General features: G+C 40.2%; 1 protein-coding gene across 1 annotated transcript in view; it reads right to left on the reverse strand.

The window, feature by feature from the left end:
• The window catches only part of MATN2 (matrilin 2), a 213,638-nt gene extending 209,614 nt beyond the window's left edge, over positions 1 to 4,024 (reverse strand). The window contains exon 1 of the mRNA XM_056823286.1: positions 3,511 to 4,024. The gene's annotated coding sequence lies outside the window, so the exon portion shown is untranslated. The remainder of the gene's footprint in view (positions 1 to 3,510) is intronic.
• Positions 4,025 to 21,888: the final 17,864 nt, after the last annotated feature.

The raw sequence follows: 21,888 nt of genomic DNA on the forward strand, positions 1-21,888 counted from the left end.
GTGGGATATGAATTGTCTTTATTGTTTGTGATCTATTTAGGATTGGAACCCTTGGTATCCAAGTAGTATGTTACAGAGCTGAGCCTGAGCCCTGACCTGATTCCTTCTCCAGGGATCTTTCTTCTATATCAAGGTGATCTCTTTAGGTTCTTTGTAGCATTAAATCTCTCCTCCCAAGACTATCACATCACATCATATTAAATAATTTTATCTTCCTAATTTCTTCCTTCTACTCTTAGCACCATTTGGGAATGTGATTGCTAATTCCCTTCTTTTACAAAACAGGACAGAACAAATACCACCTTGGTGTATGATGAGTTGAAGCAAAACTGATCAGTATAATTGTTATTTTTTTAAAAAGAAGGAAAGAAAGAAATGTACAAAATGTTTAAAAAATTTTACATGCAATTGGAGGAAATTTTAAACAAATAAATAAATAAATAACGACTAAAAAAAAGAAAGAAAATATAATCCTGGGCACCACTAGGAGTGCCATTTCTTATAGTAGAAAACTCTAGGATAGGAGTTAGGAGACCCGGGTTCCATTTGCTGTTCTCTCACTTGTTATATGAGCTTAAACAAGTCACTTACTCTCTATGGGTCTTTGTTTCCCCACCTATAAAGACAAAACTAGATGATTTCTAAGGTCTCTTCCAGCTTTATGATTCTATGATTTCTAATTTTCAGATTTGTCAAGGGAAAGTGAGAATCGTGAGATGGGGGCTGTATTAGGAACACACTGGTATTTTAAAAAATAGTTTGGTAAGATGATTTCCTTGGGTGGGGACTCTGGGCTGGAGCATTATACTATGTGAAGAAGATCTACAAGAATGGGGCCTCATCATTTTGTTAGAAGATTTTTGAATATTGTCATAGGATTTCCTAAGCCAGAGTTCTTACCCTGATATTCATAGGACTGTGAAAAAATTTCAGGGTATCAAAGTACTGGAGAGGAGAAAAGAAAAATACATCTTTTTTCACAAACCACTGAAATTTATCATTTCCTTCACTTCTTTAAAAGTATTATTCTGGGAAGGGATCTATAGGCTCCACATGATTGCTGAAGGAGTCTATGACCAAAAAAAAAAAGGTTAAGAACCACTATCATGGGCAGACAACATGGCTCCATGGGCCAGATAGATTAAAATTTAGGATCTCCAAATTAGGTTTTAGATCTTAGGGGAAATAATTCTAGTAGCCTAGGGATACTGCTAAAGGGAAAGAATATCCTGGAACTATAGCATTGGGAATGGAAGAAATATTTTGAAGAACGAGTATAAGAAGCTATAGTTGCCTAAGGAAAGAAATAACATTTGGCTTACAGCTTTTCTTTTCACTCTTCCTCCTTCCATACTCAAAATGATAACCCTTCTGATACCCTGGCCTCCCAGTTCCTCAACACCTCTGATTTTCATTGTAGGGAAAAGGTGAAGCATTTGCTATTTTTAATTATCTACAGTAGTGCACTTCTGTAATCCCTATAACTGCAAGTTAAACAGGGATATATATTGAAGGCAGCTAGAATGGAGTAGAATGCCAGACTTACAGCAAGTCACTCAAATCTCCCTCAGACTCAGTTTCCTCATCTGTAAAATGCAGATAATAAAATCATCTACCTCTCAGGGTTGTTGAAAGGACCAACCAAATTATTACTATATGCAAAACTACTTGCAAAACTAGCTATATAAATGTTAGTTATTGTATATTCCCTTTTACTCAGCCATAGAAAACTAGAAGGTACTTGGGAATCAATACTCTAACCTTTTATTTTTTTTAAACCCTTACCTTCCACCTTAGAAGCAATGCTGTCTATTGGTTCTAAGGCAGAAGAGTGGTAAGGTCTAGGCAATGGGAATTAAGTGACTTGCCCAGGATCACATAAGCTAGGAAGTGTCTGAGGTCAAATTTGAACCTAGGACTTCCCCTCTCTAGGCTTGGCTCTCAATCCACTGAGTTACCCAGCTGCCCCCTACTCTAACGTTTTGATTGTAAAAATAAAAGAACTTGAGGGGATTTAACTTGCCAAACATCACAAGAATTGGGATTCAAACCCAAGTCTCCAGGCTCCTAGTACTCTTTCTACTATCATCATGCAGGTCTTTTATACTTTAACATGCCCCTGTAAAACTGGAAGAAAATTAAATTTTGGCAAGGTAAATCGTTACCCAATTTGCCTTTGGTGTAAACCTGTATTTGCCTAGCTTAGATGTATTTAAAGTGGTTAAATTGTTACAAAACACTCCACTAAAACCCTATACATGATGGGGTAGAGGGTTCTTGGAAAACAAGATGGTGTGAAGACAACTGAAACTGAACGTACTGCAAAGTCTTGGTGATATATTACTATGTCTGTTGGTAATGGACCAGTGTAACTAGGATCAGAAAGGTTTATCACCAGAAGTCTGAACACTAGGCGACAATCTTTTTGGCCAGAGCCATCTCAAAGACCCATTGTTACTAACACATAAGGAAGGGCACATTGATACATTGATAATCATCCCAGATGTTGGAAGTTTTGAAAGTAGACCAGGGAAACCCTCACCTTTCCCACTACTCCTTGTCAGATACAGAACCTCATTCTAGGACCCCTTTCAAGAGGCACTTGTCTTTAGAAAGCTTAAAACCGCATTAAGACTTTAGGAACCCACTATATTTCTCTCCATCTCATCCTCTAATCTAAAAGTCTGGGGTCCACACCATATTTTCTTTTCCTCTAGCTCTCTCTAACCTAAATAGGTGAAAAGTAATCTCGACAGAAGAAAGTGAAAGCTCAAATCCGGGTCACCAGGGCTATAAAAACACCCCCACCCACCCACCCACTTACTCTACTCCACCCCTAAAATCCCCTAAAAGAATTTTTAAAAAAGAATTCTCTTGCGTTCCCTGAGGTGGAAGTCAATTAGTCATAACATCAATGGCCAACTGGACATCTTTCCATTTCACGGTCCCTGTGTATGCAGAAGTCCACCGCAACTAGGACCCTCCCAGGGATGGGAGGCACAAGCCTTAAGATTAGAGACTGTGCAACCTTTCCCAGGCCGCCAAGCTGCCGAAGCGCCCCATTTTACAGGATCCTTCTGACCCGGGAGATTGAGGAGCGCGCTGCGCTACTGTGGCCGCTGCTCCCGGGGCAGAAATTGCCACTGCTGCCGCCGCGTTTCACCTCCTGTGAGGGCAAGAACCGCGCGGCATGTTCGAGACAGGACAGGGGCCAGTCCTGCCTCCGGGCAGGGGACGCGCGGGGGGCGCATGAACCGCTGGCTTAGTGCAAGCCCTAGCGGGCAGGCGCAGAGCCGGATGGCAGCGCTAAGCCAAGCTAATTGAGTCCCCGCCTGGAGGCAGGCGCTAACCCTCAGCCCCAAGTTCTCCCTACACTAGGTTTGCTGGTCCCCTTGCTCAGTGGGAATAAGGGCGATGGGGTTAAGTGCCTCCGGCATCTAACCTGGACTACTCCGTATACCTGGACCTCTCCACTGCAGGAGATCCAGGGGAATGGAGAGTTTTGCTCACCTGCAAGAGCCTCTGCCTCCTTCGCCGCCGTTGCTCTTGCTGCCCGGGTAGACAGGGAGCCGAAGGCGAAGCGAGGCGCGGCCACGTCTTCCACGTTCTCCTCCGTTTCCAAAAAAGCAGGCGGCTCTTCTCCTGGGAAGGCTAAAGACCAGGAATTCGTGCCACTACCGCCGCCGCCGCCGCTGCTGTCTCCTCCTCCAACTCCCATCCCAGAGCGCTCCCCTTTTCGGCTGCTTGGGCTGCTTAGGGGAGGGGAGGAGGCATTCTGAAAAAGTGGGTAGGGGAGCGGAGAGGGGAGGGGCTGGAGAAGGGGGAGTCCTGATCGGGGAAGAGTGTGGGAGCTAGAGAGAGCGCGCTAAACCGAGTGGCCTCAGGGTCTAAATTGTCCTTACTTATTCGGGTCTTACCACTACTTCCTTCCCGTCACTTTTTGTGCCCCTCTAGACTGTACTGTGGGTCCGGAGCCAGTAACTCAGTAACAGAACATAAGAGTAGCTGTTGGGACCGAGGAGACAGCCCTGCTTGGCTGGTAGTTCGGAATTGCAGGGGCAGAGTGGAAGGAAACAGGGACCCTGGAGACAGCCTGGGCACAGTATCAGGGTAGGAGGACTGAATTCTCTCTTTCAGTGATGATGATAATGGTCATGATAATAGGATAATATAAAAAAGAACTGCTGACAACTTCCAGGAATTTTTTTGGTGATGCCCAGGATGGAGTGTCCATTCTCTTGGTACCACCCGTTCTGGAATGACTGAACCAGAATCCAGAGGAGACAAAGTTCCTGCCCTGGAGAAGCATAAATCTAGTTCAGACAAGATGCAGAATAATTACATTTCTGTACAGAGCACTACCTGAGTTCCCAGGGAGCCTTCAGTAGCTTTCTGAGGTCTTTCAGGAGTCAAATGAACCCAAGCTTTTGGGAGGTTCTAGAACTGACCAGCCTTTAAACTCTTATGTACTCCACTTTGGCTACTGAGTCAGAGTGGGATGAGGAGGTTTGTAAAACAGCTAGAATCCTTCACCGTCAAGCACTTCACAGACACTGAACCAAATCATTAACTGATCAAATGAGAAAAATGCATGCACCCAGGTCAGGTTTTAACAAGCTATGGGGAGAGGCAGGAAAAATCAATCACACGTGAGTTTCACAAACCTCTGTGGAAGTGCCAAAGAGCCAGACTGGCAGTTGCCACGATGGTGACTTCTTAGTGGTGCCTGGATTTTGTAGTTTTTTTCCTCACCAAAATCCCAGGAGCAGATCAGTTAATTAATTGTATCTTTAATAAAGCAGGATGGTAAAGGGGTTGAGTTCACTGAATGACAAATAATAAAAAAAGTAATTTTTTTTTAACCCTTACCTTTTGCCCTAGAATCAATACTATATATTGGTTCCAAAGCAGAAGAGTGGTAGGGGCTAGACAATGTGGGTCAAGTGACTTGCCCAGGATCACACAGCTAGGAAATGTCTGAGGCCAGATTTGAGCCCAGCTGCCCCTTAAAATGTAATATTTGATTCTGTTGCCCCTCAAATATGGCTAAGATGGTCACATTTGGTTATTTACATTGATCAGGTCAGTTTAAGGTCAGTAATCCCTGGGAAGGTGGCAGTTATAAGTCAGAGGGTAGAGATGAGCCTACAATAAGTTTGTAGTCTCTGAGATCTTGATGCCCAAAGAAATACATCCTTCCTGAGATCTAGGCCAGGGAGAATCCCCTTGGAGCTGGGGAAGTGGAGTTCCAATTTATGGAAGTGAAATTACAGTGTCTAATGGTTTCAAAACACAGTTCAGTAATTTGTCAGGATGCCAGGAACAGGGGTTTATCCTTGCCCTTCAAGTGTGATCAGGAAATTGTAATTGAATATCTATTCAAGTGCCATGCAAACTAAAGCAGGCATTTTATTCCTAGGAAATTCTAGCAGGACAAAAAAAAGCCCCTCTAAAATAGTAATCTCTGCACAGAAGGCTAAAACAAATGGGTCCTGGGAAATTGGAGAGGTTTCCTACTTTAATGCTTGGTTTGCATGTCTAACAGAAAAATGGAAGCAACTGTTTGTTCACCACTTTTCCCTTCCCTAAGTACCCCTATTGAAGGAATAATCATGATACTCTCATGAGGACAGATCATCTCAACCATTTTGCTTCTGTAAGAGTACCTGTTTGGACTCATTTAAATTTCCCAGGAGAGTCTGAGGGACGTTACCCTCCAGGAGTCAGTTTTAGACAACTCCTTCTTCAAGCTCATAAGGGGGAAAATGATAATGCATTGCTAATAAGTGGATAGAGTAATAGTACAAACATACTATTAGTTCATTAGCAAACAAATTCAAAACAACAACAAGAAAGTCAAAAACACATGCAATAACCTCTGACAAAGAGTGGGCTGGCCACAAAACTCTCTGGGATTTAGACTTCTTCACAGTTTGGGAAGAAGAAACTAACATGAGCTCAGCCCTCAAGAAGAGGGGGTAGGAAGTGTGAAGGTTTTCACTCACAGACACAGTGGCTATCAATGTCAAAAACAGCTAAGAAAGGAGAGCTTGTGGTCCTCTTAGAGCAGTGGTGACAAACCAGAGCAGTAGCCAATGGCAACCATATCTGAAATTCCCTCATGTCAGATTATGATGACTCCCATTTGAGCAGACAAGTTTGGAGGTGCATAAGACTGTGTGTTTATCAGTGGTACTCACTCACCTAGGGGCAGGTAGGTGGTGCAGTGGATAGTGCGCTTGGCCTGGAGTCAGGAAGACTAATCGTTGTGAATTCAAATCCAGACTCAGACAGATCTTACTAGTTGTAGGACCCTGCACAGGTCACTTAACCCTGTTGGCCAATTCCTAGTCTCTAAAAAGAGCTAGAGATGGAAATGGCAAACAACTCCAGTATCTCTGCATAGAAAACCCCACATGGGGTCATCAAGAGTGGATACTACAGTCAACACTAAACGTCATTACTCCAATCTTTAACGACCCACAACACTATCACAACAACAGACACATATGTACCTGTAGACTTATTTACAGGACAACTGGGTGACACAGTGGGTAGAGTGCCAGTCCTGGAATCAGAATGATTTGACTCCCTGAATTCAAATTTGTCCTCTGTCTGCCTCAGTTTCCTGGAGTGAACAACTCCATCATCTTTGCCACAAAACCCAAAATGTGGTCACCAAGAATCAGACACAACTGAACAACAACTCACTCACCCAAGAACAAGAGAGAAACAAGCCCTCTGAGTAAGGAACAATGCTGAGAGAACAGTGACAATTCCCTGCCCCACCCCACTCTTATTGTTTGTGTTTTTCTTAAAGTTATTCTGTTAAAGAATATTTGCTAGATTTTATATTATTTCTCATAAATACCTATGGCCAACCTGTGGGCCTTACATAACCAGGTGTCTCTTTGAGGGCACAAAGAACACAGGGGAGAGGGCTGGGAGCAGAGTTAGAGAGTTTTGTTTTCTAACTGGGGATATAAGCACAAGCCATTTTGTAACTATTTTGAGGTATGAAGTCTTGATGAATTCAGGCACAAATCTACCTTGTAGAAAAGTCAAAGTTATATGTGTAACCATGGTTGATGTGGGAATCTCATAATCACAGAATTTGAAAATTTAGAAGGGGCCTCAGCTGTTCATTAGTCCAATTTATACAGAAAAGGAATACCCACTAGAACAAACTCCACAAGAGGACATCCACCCTCTGTTTGAGGTCCTCCTAGAAAGAGGAATCTACTCCCTTTCAAATGCATTCCACTTTTGGGCAGTTCTAATTGTTCCAGAGTTTTTCCTTACATTTAGCCTAACTTTATCCCTTTATACCTTCCATCCATTCATCCATAGCTCCTGGTTCTACCTGTAGGGGCCAAACAGAACAACTCTAATCTGTCTTCATATAATAGTACTTAACATACTTAAGAACAGGCATCTTATTCCCTATGTGTCCACTTTTTCTCCAGGCCCAGTTCCTTCAACCAGTTCTCATATATCATGAAGTCCAGGCCTTGCATCATTTGGTTCCCCTTGGCAATAGGATCTCCAATCTATCAACACATACCAATGCTTGACTTTCTTTCATGCACCTGTGTTAGTGTTGTCTGGAGATGTGTGATGATGTTCGGTTATTTCAGTCGTGTCTGTGTCTTCAGGATCCCATTTGGGGTTTTCTTGGCAAAGATACTGGAGTGATTTGCCATTTCTTTCTCCAGCTCATTTTATAGATGAAGAAACTGAAACAAATAGGGTTGAGTGGCTTGCCCAGAGTAAAATATAGCTACAAAGTGTCTGAGGCTAGATTTGAACTCAGGAAGATGAGTCTTGACTTCAGGCTGGCACTATACCCATTGTCCCACCTAGTGCCTTTCTAGAGACATGTCACCACTTCTAATTCAGCTGTAACATCACTTATTCACTGACCAGGTAGTCTGAGCTCTTGTGCGACCTGTTGACTCCTTTGTACCTATACTCAAGCTGGTTGATGGTCCAGACTGGCTGTCAGAACTCTTAGATGCTATGAATTATCTTATAGCCTAGAAGTCCTTGCAGCTGAAGCATTAGACAGGAAAGAAGTTATTTCTGAGTTTCTCTCTCGTCCTGGCTTTGAGACCATGTTCTCCCTTAAAATAAGGCTTAGTGGAGTTCCTGGAGTGTGCCAAAACACCATCATCTTCATCACTACCACCTAAGCTTTTATTCAGCTCAGATAGTCTCTCTATCACTGGTGAGCAGATTTTCCCCCTCAGTCCCATTTACTGACTGTCCATCTTCCTTTCCCTGCTGACCAGGATTCCACTTCACTCTTTGCTAGGCAACAGGTGGTTGGAATCAATTGACTTTGTAAACCACCACTGTCATCACTCCTTCCTTCTCCCACCACATGCACATTTCTACAGATATATATGCTCTCTGGGGCTATCGTATAAACAGGCAAATTGCCTAATCCCTTCTTGTTATGAATTGGCTTTCCATCAGTCCATTATCTTTTTCATTCCCCGTGGACACAGAGATTTCTCAGCAAAACTAGGGGCTTCCTGAAGTTCTTGACCAGAAGCATTTGTTTTTATCAGTGGTCGGAGTCATGGCTAGTCAGTCAACAGGCTTCCTCTCATCATCTCTCAGCTGAAGACATACTGGTTAGTGATTGCATCTTCTCTTCTCTAACTCCAAAATACAAATCAATGGGCAGGCATAGCTCTGGCTCAAACATCTGGGAATCTGTCTTACTTTAATGGTGTCAAGCCATAAAAGATAAAGTAAATAGAATTATTATATTAAGTCATAATTACATTATATGAAGTAAATATCATAATTACAAATAGTATAATAAAATAAAAATTCCATGTAGTATTGTTTGCATGTTGCATTGTTTGCCTCAGTTTCCAGGGACATCTTGGTGGCTTAATGATAGAGTACTGGGTCTGGAGTCAGGAAGACTTCTCTTCCTGAGTTCAAATACGGCCTCAGACACTTCTTAGCTGTGTGGCCCAGCACAAGTCACTTAACTCTTTTGCCTCAGTTTCCTCATCTGCAAAATAAACTGGAAAAGGAAATGGTGAACCACTCTAGTATCTTTTCCAAGAAGAGGTCAAGAAAAGTCAGACAAGACTGGGAAACAACACAATTGGTCAATGTAAAATGAAAATAGCATAAAATAGAAATTAAAATTATAAAATATATTAATAGAATAACAAATATATTAATACTATTATAAAGCAATACTTATATATATCTACATAATTTCTACTTCATTATATAATTTCTACTTCTGCCATTGTCTCAATAGTAAAGTGGAATTAAGGAACTAAGGAATTAAGTTTGTCAAAAAATATAAATAGAATATACATTCCTTGAGAGCAGGGCCAATCTTAGCTTTGTAACTGAATCCCTATACCCTAGCCAAATGCCTGGAACATAATAGGCATTTAAAATGCTTAGTGGGGGACAGCTAGGTGGCTCAGTGGATTGAGAGCCAGACCTGAGGCTGGGAGGTCCTGGATTCAAATTTGACATCAGATACTTCCTACCTGTGTTACCCTGGGCAAGTCAGTTACCTCCCATTGCCTAGAATGCTCTTCTGCCTAGGGACCAACATTATTGATTCTAAGACAGAAGTTAGGGGTTTTTAAAAACAAATAAATAAAATGCTTATTGACTGAGTCCTTAGAATCTATATTGCTACTTCTTGACTTCTATCATTTTTATGGAACATAGACTATGGCTTCCTTCCTGTTAGTGTTATTTTACGACATTCCAGATAGTGTTACTAAAATCTCATCTTCTACAAGAAGTTTTTTCTAACCCTTTTTTATTCTAGTTCCCTACCACTCTTATTTGCTTCTTATTTATCCTGTAATATAGCTTGATTTTACATGCAGTAGGATCTTATCTTATGTGAACTCAACACACGTAAATTCAGGTATATGTGATTGACAATTAAAAAAGGCAGAAAAATACACAAAATAAAAAATTTTAATTATGACTAAATCACTCCATTTTCCCAACTGGTGGAAAGTCTGGTGGCAGTTCTTCAAAACACGCTCATTCTCACTCTGAGAAGTGTTAGTATGAGCCATTGCATTGTTCTGCACCAAACATTTGATCTCACATCAGTCATTGTCTGGAATTCTCACTTGTAACAAATCATGTTGACATCAGAGCACTGTTTCTCTTTGTTTCATTAATGCTACTTAGTTACTTTTTAATGTAAGTTATTTTATTTATTTTTATTGTTAATTTTTTATTATTTTTTCTTTTCCAGATTATATATAGATACTTTTAACAATGATTTTTTGACATTTCATCATCCATGTTCTCTCCTTCCCCCTCCCCAAAATGGCAGGTAATATGATATAGGTTATACATATGCTATCATGTAGTACATATTTCCATGTTCATCATGTGAATGAACACATATGTCTCTTCTGGGGATATCCTTTTTTGTCGTGAGTCTCTTGGAGTTGTCTTGGATTCTTGCATTGTTGATAATAGTTAAGTCATTCACAGTTGATCATCATACGTTTTTGCCATTACTTTGTACAATGTTCTCCTGGTTCTGCTGACTTCATTTTGCATCACTTCCTGTAATTCTTCTCAAGTTTTTAAAATGATCATCCCATTTGTCATTTCTTATGGCACAATAGCATTCCATTACAATCATATATCACATCTTGTTCAGCCACATCTCAATTGATGGACATCCCCTTCAGTTTCCAATTCTTTGCCTCCACAAAAAAGAGATGCTGTAAATATCTTTGCACTAGTTGGTCCTTTTCGCTATTTAGTTATTAATAATGCCCCCAAAGCTCATGAGTCATGATGCTAGTAGTTCCAATAAGACAATGAAAAGAAGTAAAGTCCTAGATATCTTCATATAAGAAACACTTATTAAATAATGGGGTTCACTATTATGTACGATTTTCAACTCACATGAAGGGTCTTGGAATGTATTGGTGCAGTAAAATGAGGTCCTACTGTGTTTGTTTGCTTGTTGTCTCCCCCATTAGATTGCAAGCTCCTTGAGAGCAGAGATTGTCTTTTGACTTTTTGGTATCCTCAGTGCCTAGCACAGTGCCTGGCACATAATGTTTATTAACTGCATAATCAAAGCCACATATTGACTCTACTGAGTATCTTGCTTAGACTCCCAAGTGCTTAGCATTTTGAACATTGTGTAATTAAAACCTTCAGGCTATCATTGTACTTGGAAGCAGTAAAAGGTAGTTCTAGATTTCTTGACTCCCTCCAAAATCAACATTTCCTTGAGTCTTTTGATCTAAATGTCTCTCCCTTTGACAGAGTGAGTACTAGGGAATCCACTATGGAATTATACATGTTAAGAAATATTTCTTCCAAAAGATTAGCCACTGTAGATGTTTCCATTTCCTAGTTGTACGTGCCTTTGTATCCCAGATGTTGTTTATATGCTTCTTATCTCTTTCTAGAGATAAAAAGTCAATGCACACCAGCTTCAAAAACTTGCTGATGCTTGTGTCCCCTAAGCAATGAGAACAGACAGCATTTTCCTTTTGTTGTATTGAACACAAATTTTGTACTTCTCAGTGACATCTAATGATGGCTTGGGCCAGTAAAGCTGGTTTCCTGCTAGTCCAAGCGTTCTCTCTTGACCCAAGTGCCCAAAGTTATAAAGTATATCTGCTACAGAGCTTTCGGTAACATCAGCTACTTCTTGGTACCATATGTGGGCTTATTTACAATCTGGTACCACAGTCATCATGAGCCTTCTACTTCTGCCCTTGTCTCAATAGTAAGATACTCTTGAGTGAATGAAATTTGAGTGAAAATGGTATAAGAATATGAATTGCCTCTTTTTTGTATTTGTGTTCCCACCTCCTAGTCCAGTGTCTGGTATCTAGAACACACTTGTGCTTAGTGATCCACTGAATCTTCAGGCTCATTTACTTCCTTACTTTTGGACTTATATCATTCCTCTTAGTTAACCCTTACAATGGGACAGAAATCACTAAATAGAAAAGTGGAGAGGACTTTATTTTTATTTTATGTACTGTGGTATCCAAATTTGTCTTTCTTTCTTCTTTCCACTGCCCTTCAGATATGTACTGCCAAGAGGCACATGGAAGCAAGCAGGCCAGAGATATGAATGACTAGTAAATGGAACACCACAGGGACCACATAAAGACCACAAGCATGGCAGCCCTGAAACCTTGCCTCTGAGAATGAGATGACCAGAGGTTAGTGCTAGAGAAAGGGGAATCCATAAATTGAAGAAATAGGGTTAGATGATCTCTAAGGTTCCTTCTAACACTTGAACATTTGAATGCTAGAAGCATTTAAATAATTGAGGCAAAAGTCTTACCTTCCCACTTCCATGCTTTCCTAAGCATAGCAATTGTGTCATCAAAGTAGCTTCTGTTCCCTGATGAAGAAAGCACTGAACCTCCCTTTCTTGATGCTTTTTTTTTTTCAGCTCAGATTTTTGAGTGGGAGTAAGAAGGTTGGTTAAACACAGCCATCATGAGGCGGGGGTAATGTGCCACCAGGGGCTGGGGGGGGGGGGACAGTGAAAATAAATGTGTTCATAAAATAAATGATTTTGGGTAGTTCTCCCTCATTCCTCAAAATGAGTGGTAATCGTTTTCTTCTTTAATTCAACAAATATTTCAGTGCTTATTAATAATACCTAGTATTTATACTACTATGTGTCAGGCTGGGGCAGCTAGGAGGCACAGTAAATAGAGTGCTAGGCTGACAGTCCAGATGACTCTCTGAGTTCAAATCTTACCTCAGACACTTTCTAGTTGGGTGACCCCAGGCAAGTCACTTAACTATTTAACCTCAGTTTCCTCATCTGTAAAAGAAGTTGGAGAAAGAAATGGCAAGCCATTCCAGTATCTTTGCCAAGAAAGCCCCAAAAGGGGTCATGAAGAGTAGGATATGACTGAAAATCACTGAACATAGACATAGTATTAATAAATCTATCTCTCTCTCTCCTTCCCTCTCTTCCTCTTTCTCTCCCTCCCTCCCTCTCTCTCTCTTTCCTTCCCTCCCTCCCTCCCTCTCTCTCTCCCTCTCTCTCCCTCTCCCTCTTTCTTTCTCTCCCTCTCTCTCTCTCTCTTTCTCCCTTCCCTACCCCTTTCTCCCCTCTCTCCTGCCCTTATCTATCTGTCCTTCTGTTTGTCTATCTATCTAACACCCATGAATCTGTGTATCTGTCTCTGTCTATCTGCTTCTGTCTCTAACTCCAGCTCCTTCAACTAGAGTGGAAAGTGAGAGTGAAAATTTGTATTCCTAGCACATAGCATATAGTGCCAACTTAATGCATTTTCTATCTATCTATCTATTGATAGATCTATCAATCTATCACTTTAAGGTGAAAGTCTTTTACAACTATTATCTCATTTGACCCTCACAACAGTGCTAAAAGTTGATAGCCACTATGACTAGCCCCATTTTACACAGAAGCAAGCTGAGGCTAAGAGAAGTTATGGCGTGACCAGATTCACACAGCTAGTTAAGGGCGATCTTTCTAACTTGCCAGCCCTCCTTCAAGTCTCGATTAGTGTCACACCTTTTACAAGAAGCCTTTCCTAGTCCTCCTCAATCTTAGTGCCCTTCTCTATACCTTGTTAGTATGCAGTTGCTCACACGTCGGCTTCCCATTAGACTATGAGCTCCTGAAGGGCGGGGGTTGTCTTTTGTCCCTTTTTGTATCTCTAGTGCTTACCACAGTACCTGACACATGTATCTGTTGTGATTGTTAAGTCTTTTAGTCATAACCAACTCTATGTGGTCCCATGCATTGTTTTCTTGGCAAAGATACTGGGGTGACATTTCATTCTCCACTGTGACACCATTTTTACAGATGAGGAACTGAGGCAAATAGAGGTTAGTGGACCTGCCCAGGATCACATAGCTAGAAAGTCTGGATATGGATTTGAACTCAGATCTTTCTGGCTCCAGGCCCAGTTCTCTATCTACTGGACCACTTCAGTATCCCAGCCTGACAATGGTAAACAATTAATAAATTCTAGTTCACTGACTTAGTTTCAGATACAATCATTAGGAGTCCCTTGACCATATATATCTGGTAAGGTAACTAGGAGGAGGTTTAGGAGATGTTTGGAGGTGAGTAGCTCCATATAGATGTTGAAGATTCATTCTATTTTCACAGAAATCTGTGAAGGCAGTAGAATTGAGAGAAGGAAACAGATACGGTGGTGGTTCATAATCTAGGTATAAGCAGATTTTATATTTTGATATTTTAAGCACTTTCCAATTTCATGCCCTAGAATAACTTTTGGTTGTGGACAAATAGGCTTCCTCCAAACTGCTTAGGCCCACCTCTAAAATGAGTATGGCAGTGGGGTGAGAAGTCTAGGTATTTACTGTTCAAGTACTTCCTGGTAACCACTAAGGATACTGAAGCCTCTTAGGAAGGCTATTCCACCTGCTAAAGAGGAATTCACAAGGTCACTAGGCTGATGGGTCAAGAAGAGTGTCACTTAGTGGGCTACTGAATCCTGTACTATATTTTATTGCTAAATTAAAAAATATAGTGATGCACTAACTTCTTGAAATTTTAAGGGAGGTAAAGAAAACCATCCAATGAAAGGGGTCAGGAAAGTCTGCATTGTCACATCTAGGGAACTGTTATTTCTCTCTGGTAAAACATGAGCTCCTGCAGAACAAGAAATGTTTTGTTTTTGTCTTTGTATCCCTAATGTCCAGCATAGTACCTTGCACACAATAGGAAGAATTTAAATTATTGGCTGAGTTGAATAGAGCTGAAGAAGATTCTACCAACCAAATAACAGATATGCAGTCACAAATAGACTGATGGGCCCAGAGCTTAAAAATACATTTTTCAGGGGGTAAGGCAAGAGATATTTTTAAGACATAAAATATGGCACTAATAGTAATGGTTCAACATTTAATGAATAAATATGATGTCCAAAGAACAAAATTTGGTCCAGTGACCATTAAGATGGTTGAAGCAGACCCTGCAGAGCACTTAAAGCTTGGTCAGGCATCAAAGATGTGAAGCTCATCCATTGCATCCTGGACCATTACCAGTCATCTTGACTTTTGTCTTGCCAATGGACTTTGATGAGTCTGGAAGTAACAGTGAGGTTGATGACCTAATGGGACTCTGCCTCATTTAAATGAAATTCACACATAAGTGAAGACATCACCCAGGGATGTCACTGGCCTCTTTCAAAATGAAGAAAAGAAAGAGAGAAAGAAAGAAAGAAAGAAAGAAAGAAAGAAAGAAAGAAAGAAAGAAAGAAAGAAAGAAAGAAAGAAAGAAAGAAAGAAAGAAAGAAAGAAAGAAAGAAAGAAAGAAAGAAAGAAAGAAAGAAAGAAAGAAAGAAAGAAAGAAAGAAAGAAAGAAAGAAGGAAAGAAGGAAAGAAGGAAAGAAGGAAAGAAGGAAAGAGAGAAAGAGAAAGAGAGAAAGAGAGAAAGAGAGAAAGAGAGAGAGAGAGAGAGAGAGAGAAAGAAAGAGAGAAAGAGAGAGAGAGAGAGAAAGAAAGAAAGAAAGAAAGAGAGAGAGAAAGAGAGAAAGAAAGAAAGAAAGAAAGAAAGAAAGAAAGAAAGAAAGAAAGAAAGAAAGAAAGAAAGAAAGAAAGAAAGAAAGAAAGAAAGAAAGAAAGAAAGAAAGAAAGAAAGAAAGAAAGAAAATGAAGGATAGACAACAATTGCAACAACATTAGGCCATGTTGGAAAAGAAACTCACTTGCTATAGTTTAACCTCAAGAGGATGGCCTTTCAGCTCTGAACCTCACAGCATTAGACAGATAACATCAGCTGCTAATAGTTGAGGACCCATAGATTCTGATGGATGCAAATCTGAACTTGCTTGTTCATTGAAATGAGTATTCGATTTAGAGTCAGAAGAGCTCCAAACTCCATTCTGCTATTTATCATTCATGTGACCTTGAGAAAATTATTTTACTTCTTTGGGCTTCTCTTTCCTCATCTGTGTGATAATGGGCCAGATGGCAAACCTTTACTGCTCAGGGGGTTGTGCAGCAGATACAAGCCCATCTGGCTAGAACCTTTTTCCCTAGAAGTTTGGTGCTGACTTGAGATAGATATTGACAGGGAAGAGAGAGAAATCCTAGGAAAGGGAAAAGGAAGAGGAGAGAACTATGGAGAGTCATATAGTGAAGAGAACCAGAAGTGGCATCTGTGGAGTCTTGAGCTGTTGAAAACAGAGAACCATACTGGAAAAGAGGCATCAATTACCTTCTAGGCAGGTTACAAGTGGCAGATGCTCTGGCTTTCTTGTCTTAGCACACATCATCTCTATTGGGTCCCCTGGACTCAACTTCTAGCTATTCCCCATATACTAGATACTAGTCTCCTGATAATGAATCTTGATCAGATGAGTCCGTGTCTGCTGCAGAGCATTTGTCAGTCATTTTTTCAATCATGTTTGACCTTTTGTGACCTAATTTGGGGTTTTCTTGGCAAAGATGCTGGTGTGGTTTGCCATTTCCCTCTCCAACTCAATGAACAGATGGGGAAACTGAAGCAAAGTGAATTACCCAGGGTCACACAACAAGTAAGTGTCTGAGGTCAGATTTGAACTCAGGAAGATGAGTCTTCCTGATTTCAGACATGGCACTCATTCCATTTAGTCACCTAGCTCCCCTAAGTATTTTGGAGTCTTGATATGCTGACATAGTTATTGCCAAGGCAAACCTAGGAACTATTTGTTATTAAATCATTTCAGTTGTATCTATCTCTTTGTGGCCCCATTTGGAGTTTTCTTGGCAAAGATACTGGAGCGGTTTGCGATTTTCTTCTCCAGCTAATTTAAAGATGAGGAGACTAAGTCAAATAGCGGTAAGTAATTTGCCTAAGGTCACACAGCCATTAAGAGCCTGAGGCTAGATTTAAACTCAGGAAGAAGAGTCTTTCTGACTCCAGGCATTGGTGCTCTATCTACTACATAAAAGCATACTGAAAAGCATAGACCTGATATTGTACAACATCTATAAAAAAGATGAGATAGGCTAGATGATCTCTAACGTCCCTTTCTAAGATCCTATGAATGTCAAAAAAAATTGAAATTGTGATCCTTCCTGAAAACTTATTACTTGGATGTTTTTGAAAAGGATGGATGAGTACACTTTGGCTGATTCTCGGAAAGACCACCATGTCAGCACATGGTGTTGTCCATCCATTATTCCTTCCCTTTATAGACTCTGTGGAGTGAGTTGTTTCAGGAAGAGTCTATAAATTTATCCCTTTGAGACTTAATCACCTTCTCATATGACAGTTCTGTGTCCATGTCAGTTATCCTAGTGTTAAATCAAATTGGAAGACACTTGGGCAGTGATGAATCTCTTTTCTCTTATAAAACTCTGACTGCATTGGCAAACAAACCTTTGCTATCCTTTTAGTAGGAGAAAAAGTTGAGATACTGGCCTGTCTAGAAACCTACAGAAGGGGAAATTCTCCAGTTAGTCTGATGGACCACCACAAGCCATGAGAAATAAAAAGATTGGAACTAGATAACTGAAATCTAGATGACTTTTTTTGTGCCAACATTCCATGATTTTAAATGATGCCAAGATTAAGAAGAATAAGATATGATTATTTGAATGATGTCATCTATCATTGACTAGAGAAGTCTCTTAAAGACAAGTAGAAGATTCATGTAGCCTATTTAAAATAAGATCTCCACTTCCCCCACAAAACAAAGCAATTCCAAATATTCCATAGGAAATGATTCAGAAAGTTGGTGAACTAAATGAGGTCTTTCCCATTTTTAACTCCTGTAGTTGCTTGTCATATTCAGAGAAAAAAATATGCATTTCAAAAAGATGATGCAAGGATCAAACACTTAAGGGACTTATTTGTTTCAGTTTGAGGAAAGGATAATTTTTCTGCATGTGTTTAGAAGGCAAATAAAAGTACTTTTCTTCCTGCCCTTCCAGGATCTGCCAAAAAGACATCAAATGAATAAATAATTTATGCATTTAAATATACATGTATCTAGAGCAAGGTTTCTTAACTTAGGGTCCATAGATTGTCAGTGGATTTGGAATAGATTTTAAAGGGGGATGTCCCTGAACTTGGATGGGAGAAAAAATGCATCTTTATTTTTCATTAATCTCTAACTGAAATCTAATATTTTCTTTAGTTCCTTGGACACATGATCCTATGAAGGAATCCATGAGTTTCACCACATGGCCAAAGGAGTCCAGGATGCAAAAAAGGTTAAGAATCCTTATTCTAGAACCATAACTTGTTCTACATAGACATCTAGAACTTCCTTCACACCATAGCTAGGCATCACCTCCAACAGAGGCCTCTGCTCACTTCCCTAATTGTTAGAAATCCCCTTCTCTGAAAATTTCTTTACATTATTTTGTATCTCTTCATCAAGGGGAAGTTATGAATAAGTACAGGACCTGGTAGCTGTGCTGGGCTGATAGGGTAGCAGAGCTGTATGAATTACAAATGTATTGTTGATGTTCTCTAAGTCAGTTAGAAAGCCTACCTAGCATGATCTCTTCCTTCTCTCCTCCTCTGATGTGAGCACTAATGGATTCAGTGCTAATGGAAAGTCAGGAAAGGGGGCAGATTTCCCCAAATCTCTCAGACTAAGAGTATCTGTTTATTCCCAGTCCAAAGACTTTCTGGGAGAATTATTTCTTTCACAAAAAAGAACAAAAAAAGATTGAGAATATCTCTAGTCTCAAACATTTTTGTTTTGGCTCATGGGAAATATAAAACAGCCCAGTTCATAATCAACACTGCACTTGCTGAAGTTTCTCCTTTGTCAGAACCCCATGCAAGATGGTATTCCAGTTTTTTCTCCTAATAAAAAAGGTGGAAAAAAGGTTTCCATTTTTGTTATGCTTGAGTTATAACTTGAGCACTGGGCAGAAATATCTCATCTCAGAGAAAAGGAACTCCATCCTTCTTTCTTATCTATAACAATGTAAAATACAACAAACTGGGATTTTGTTGGCCAACCAGCTTTATTATATTTTAAAAACACGATAGTTAAAGTAGCCATTTGAGGAAAAGAGCAATGATGTCAAAGCCCTGGATGTTCTTTCAAGAAGATTAAAAAGAGGCAATCATTTAGAGAAGGATTGATTAGAGCCAGGACAAATTGCTTTTCCAAAAAAAAATGGATGACGAGCAAAAAAAGAGAAGATGGTTCTCTATATCAACTCTCAGCTGGCACCAGGTTAGCAGGGTATAAGGATACCGCACGTCCTCTGTTTGGATTCCCAACAAGTAGTCCTGAAGGGCAATCTGTGCTCACCTGCCCTCCAGGACAGCATGGCATGTCCTGGCCTACTTCTGTCCTTCAGCTTATAATAGCTTCCTCCTTTATTCCACAGCCTCTTCAATACCAAAGTCAGGGAAGACCCCAGGACTTGGGAAATCAACAAATCTCTTGAGTCATAGACCTCTGTGGGCATGGTCAAAAGTAGATTACATAGAGAATTTGTATTTACTTATCTATATATGTGGGTTGCATCTCCCCAATGGAAAGTAAGTTCTTTGAGAGCAAGTATTTTTTCACTTTTTATAATATTTAGGTCAGTGTAGAGGAATTCAGCCCTTATCTTAGCAGATAAATCCTAGGAAGTTTACCCCAAAACCTTAGAGGATAAGTGACTTGTCCCAGGATGACATAGCTAATAGCTACCTCATGGGAAGACAAAAAATCAGGTTGTTTTCAAGGAAAAATAAAAAAAAACAGATTTTGCCACTGGCATCATCAAAAGCACTCATGATCACTAGAAAGCACTGGGACTCAGAAAGCAGATGGAGGAGGAATTAACTGCATGTATAGGTTAGACAGGATTATGTGGAGGCTAGACAGAATCAAAGGTCAGATATTAAAGGTCAGAACTAAACTCAGGCTTCCTTGATTCCAAGCTTGAGATGTTGACATAGTTATTGACTAAGTGTATGATGGTAGCCAAACCATTTATCCTTGGTGCGCCATAAATGTGGGTTATTATTTGGAGTTCAAATTTTGCCCCTTACTTTTCTAGATCATTGACCATATGATAGAGCAAAGAACAACAAGCACTTGTTTAGTGCCTACTATGTGCCAAGACACTGGCATGGGAGCAGCCTGCATGATGTGCCCACATCAAAGAAGGCACTGTGCTCTCTGAGCAAAGCAGAATTGCAATAACTCAAAGGAAATGGGAGATGCACAAACTTAGAGACACCTCCATCCCAAATGTTCATACAGGCTATTTGGGCCCAACCTGTGATAGAATCTTCTCAACTCATGTTGGTCTGATCAGCTACCATTGGACATACTACATTGACCCCAACATATTGATGTCACGTTTGTCCTCTTTGAGTCTGAAGGACAACAATGGAGATACAAAAACAGAGCAATCCCTATCCTCATTTTCACAATAGTATACTTAAGCCTGGGCTTGCCAATAGAGTTTATTATCTTTAGCATGAGAAGGCATGATAACTAAGGCAGAACATGATCTCATTCATCTCAGACTCCAAAAGACACAAAATTCTTTTTTTTCCATATAGTCTTTGAAAATAATTGCTTTTCTTAACGAACATTTATTCTCAATCCATCTTTTCTTTGCTACTTTCACAGTTAAAAGTTATACTTTTTTTTTTTAAACCCTCACCTTCCATCTTGGAATCAATACTGTGTATTGGTTCCAAGGCAGAAGAGTGGTAAGGGCTAGGCAATGGGGGTCAAGTGACTTGCACAGGGTCACACAGCTGGGAAGTGTCTGAGGCCAGATTTGAACCTAGGACCTCCCGTCTCTAGGGCTAGCTCTCAATCCACTGAGCTACCCAGCTGCCCCCAAAAGTTATACTTTTAACTGACCATTGGGCTTCCTTTATTCCCTACTTTCATCCTTACCAACTTGACTGTTAGAGGAATCATTTTCTCAAGGTGCAGACTTCAAGCCTTCAGCATTTCCTGAAATCTCTTTCCTTCCTTAAAGGGTTGTTATGGTCAGCCCACTGGTGATAAGCTTCTCAATAATTTTGTAGTCAGCCCACTGGTGATAAGCTTCTCAATAATTTTCTAGGCTTGTGTTCTGATAGCAAAAGTCTGTGACTGAGCCCATACTCAGTCTTTTGAGCTTGGTAGAACTCTGTAAGCACACCAGGAGCCCAAGTTCATCTCTGTCATGAAGCATTTGCTTTTTTAAAACTGTAAATCTTTCTTTGCAAAATCACTCTTATTTTAAAGCCATATTTGAGTCTTCTTGTCCTTAAAAAATGTAAATCTTTTTTCTCTCTCAAGGCTTGTTCCAGTGTAAGTTATTGCCCCTTTAATACATGAGCAGTTTGGTTGCTGAAAGGGGAAGGGAAAAAACTTTTCCATAAAGAAGAAATCAATCAACTTGCAAAGGATGTCAAGGTAATGTTCCTTTTATACGTGAGCAGTTTAGTGGCTGAAGATAGAGGAAAAGGAACTTTGGTTTGATAAAAAAAAAACTGCTAAAATCTGTGTGTAAAGAAATAATACTTTTGTATATGATCAGTTTAGTTGCCAAAAGGGCAGGGCAGAGAATGAACTTTTGTAAAAATAAAAAGGCTTAAATAACCTTGAAAAGGATAAAAAGTGATGCCTATTTTGTGGATGAAAAGTTTTGTCAAAAAAACACCTTTGTGGGGGCAGGGGGGAGCTCAGTGGATTGAGAGTCAGGCCTAGAGATGGGAGGTCCTGGGTTCAAATCTGGTCTCAGACACTTCCCAGCTGTGTGACCCTGGGCAAGTCACTTGACCCCCATTGCCTAGCCCTTACCACTCTTCTGCCTTGGAGCCAATACACAGTATTGACTCCAAGATGGAAGGTGAGGTTTAAAAAACAAACAAACAAACAAACAAACAAACAAACAAACAAAAACCTTATAAGATGCAATTGT

The sequence above is a fragment of the Monodelphis domestica genome, chromosome 3 (assembly GCF_027887165.1).
Source record: "Monodelphis domestica isolate mMonDom1 chromosome 3, mMonDom1.pri, whole genome shotgun sequence".
In the NCBI taxonomy this organism is placed as follows: Eukaryota; Metazoa; Chordata; class Mammalia; order Didelphimorphia; family Didelphidae; genus Monodelphis; species Monodelphis domestica.